This window comes from Pundamilia nyererei, unplaced genomic scaffold, assembly GCF_000239375.1.
Source record: "Pundamilia nyererei isolate P.nyererei 1_Seehausen unplaced genomic scaffold, PunNye1.0 scaffold00166, whole genome shotgun sequence".
NCBI lineage: Eukaryota > Metazoa > Chordata > Actinopteri > Cichliformes > Cichlidae > Pundamilia > Pundamilia nyererei.
In genome coordinates this window covers 1,215,058-1,217,624 of record NW_005187567.1, presented here as the reverse complement: position 1 = coordinate 1,217,624, position 2,567 = coordinate 1,215,058, and the positions used below count along the sequence as shown (strand labels likewise).

The following is a 2,567-nucleotide window of genomic DNA, read 5'->3' as shown; positions in this document are numbered from 1 at the left end:
TAAGGTTTCTCAAAGGGCCAGTGGTGGAAGGGTGACTTTATCCTACTGTTTCAAAGCTAAGATCTATTTGTAGATGATCAAAAAGCTAGTTTGTTAGTTGCAAATAATTTTTGAGAGCAAATTTGGAATCCATTTGTAAACCATCCCTCCTTTGACAAATGGTATTTCCCAGGTTTCAATTTAGCATAATGAGGAAAACAAATGTTCAGGATGATATGGTTTATCACTCGTGCCTCTCCTGTTATGTACGCTGAATGGCCAACAAGGTGATGTGATGCTATAACTGCCTTTTCAGCTGGTGCAACTGCTTGCAGTTAGAGGAAGGCCTGCTGGTCTTTGTCATTCCTCAGTGCTGCAACAAAACATGCATCCACCCTATTCATCCACTGTCTGCTTGAATGGTAATCCTACAGTTGGCACACTCTGTAGTCAGTCAACGCTTTGTTTGTGTCATCAGTCCACTATCGTTTGTCAGTGTGCAGTCACTCCCCTCCCATGTATCACTGCTGATAGTGCAGCCTCTCGCACAGCATACCCGGGTGTCCACTGGCAGCAAAATGACATTATACCTAGAAAATTTCTTTGTGACTTTGGAATGGATTGAATTGCTGCAATTCTTTTTTGGAGGGAGTGCGTTACTATCTAATCTGATCACATGTCCCAGGTAGGGGACTTTGTCTGAAACCTATAGTAATTTGGAGAGGCTCACCTTGTGACTGTCCTCTGGTATTTCAACAGCGTTTTTCTTTCCAACTCACAGGCCTGCTTAGAGGGAGAACACATCATTAAATCATTGAAATGTGCAACACTGTTGATGAAAAGCAATAAAGGTTTGTTTTTTTTCCAGCGCACTGTTAAACATGATCTTGATCATCACTGGTGTTACGAACACTGTGAAAAAACTGTTTTGTTCATAGACCCAGTTGAATGCTAACAACGTGGGGAGGGGTGGCCATCAGAGGAAGAGGATCAGAGAAGTCTGTGATTTTTCCTGGAACACTGATTCAGGTAAGTAGATGACACCTGGGTGAAAATCGGATGTTTCACAATTAAGTGATCACACAAACTCAGTGGAGAAACACATCAAGTACATCACATGAGGGGGGATATGAACAACGAATTTTAGATTTATTCTTTCACAAAACGCCAAGAAAAAGTAGCTTCTCTCTAAATATTTAACCACAAAATGCATTCACAAATTCACAGACATTCCTTCCTAACTTTTAGTTTTAGTTGGTCTTTTTTCTTGTCCCTGCTGTATGTCACTAGATGTCTGTGGAGAACAGATTAGATTATCTGCTTAGATTGTACTCTAATTAGCTGTGGATTTAAAGATTACAGAGTGAACAGCTCTTGATCAACAAACACTTTATCAGAGGATTATCAAGAAGCAATCAAACAAGGGCACATGTCTCAGGGAAGAGAGCCAAACTGAACCAAATACAAAATGATAATGAGACAACTTCTGTGTCTATGTGTGTATATTCATGTGTGTGTGTGTGTATATATATATATATATATATATATAACTGTATATATATTGCATATATACTATACAATTTACATTCTCTACTTAAATTTAAAGGGCAAAAAATAAATCAAAACAAGCTTTTAGACTTTTGCTCCAATAAGCTTAGTTTCTGTGTAGAAGGTCAGCTTAGCGGTGAAATGGTTTCTAGTTACTTGATGTTACTCTGTGAGCAGGGGTTGTTGTGGGTAAGATGTTAATGTGACAACTAGCACTATGCAGCTTGTTTCCTTGACACCCTGCCCATCAGCAACAACTGGTTTAACTGTATGTTAACAATTCCCACTCCTTATGGCTGCATGCGTTACAAAGGAAGAAAAGCTGTGTGTGTAAACTTCTAAATGTTATAATAAGAATTTAAAAAAAAAAGAAAAAAAAAGAGTATTTTAAGAAAACATTGGTCAGACTTTACTTGAATATAACCTCCTTGCAGTATGGTATGTCAACAACTGGGCCCAGTACATTTTAGTAGTCTGTAAAGAGACACGTTTCATGCTGCCAGTTAAAACAATATATGCAAAATTCAGTATTAAGAGTTTGGCCTTTGTCTCATCTGATAAACAAGAGAGTTTGCCGACATTGTCAGACAGTCAACCCGACAAACCCCAGCCCCACACCCACACCACCATGTCACTGTCTGCAGTCAGTCTGCACACTGTGTTGTTGCATTTTAATCAGATTATCACTCCCGACCCATATTAACCATTCAACCTCAAAAGTGAACTTAATTCTCTATGTCTCACCAAGCACATAATCTGACCCCAGTTTTAACCGTGTGTGCTGTGTTGTCTCCGTATTTGAATTACTCATGTTGTGGGAACACAAGTCCGTTTACACAGTGACGTGGTTGGGCACAAAAAGCATGTTGTCATAATGAAATTTAATAGTGAATGTAAGGGTTAGGCAAGCACGTTTTGATTAAAGTAAGGATAAGTCTCCAGGAAATTAATGCAAGTCAATGTAATATCCTCTACAATGATGGAGACCATTTGTGTGTGTGTGTGTGTGTGTGTGTGTGTGTGTGTGTGTGTGTGTGTGT

At 39.1% G+C, this 2,567-nt stretch overlaps 1 protein-coding gene across 1 annotated transcript in view; it reads right to left on the bottom strand.

The window, feature by feature from the left end:
* Positions 1-2,567, bottom strand: part of LOC102192831 (chromodomain Y like 2) — a 51,366-nt gene that overhangs the window by 2,639 nt on the left and 46,160 nt on the right. The window lies entirely within an intron of this gene.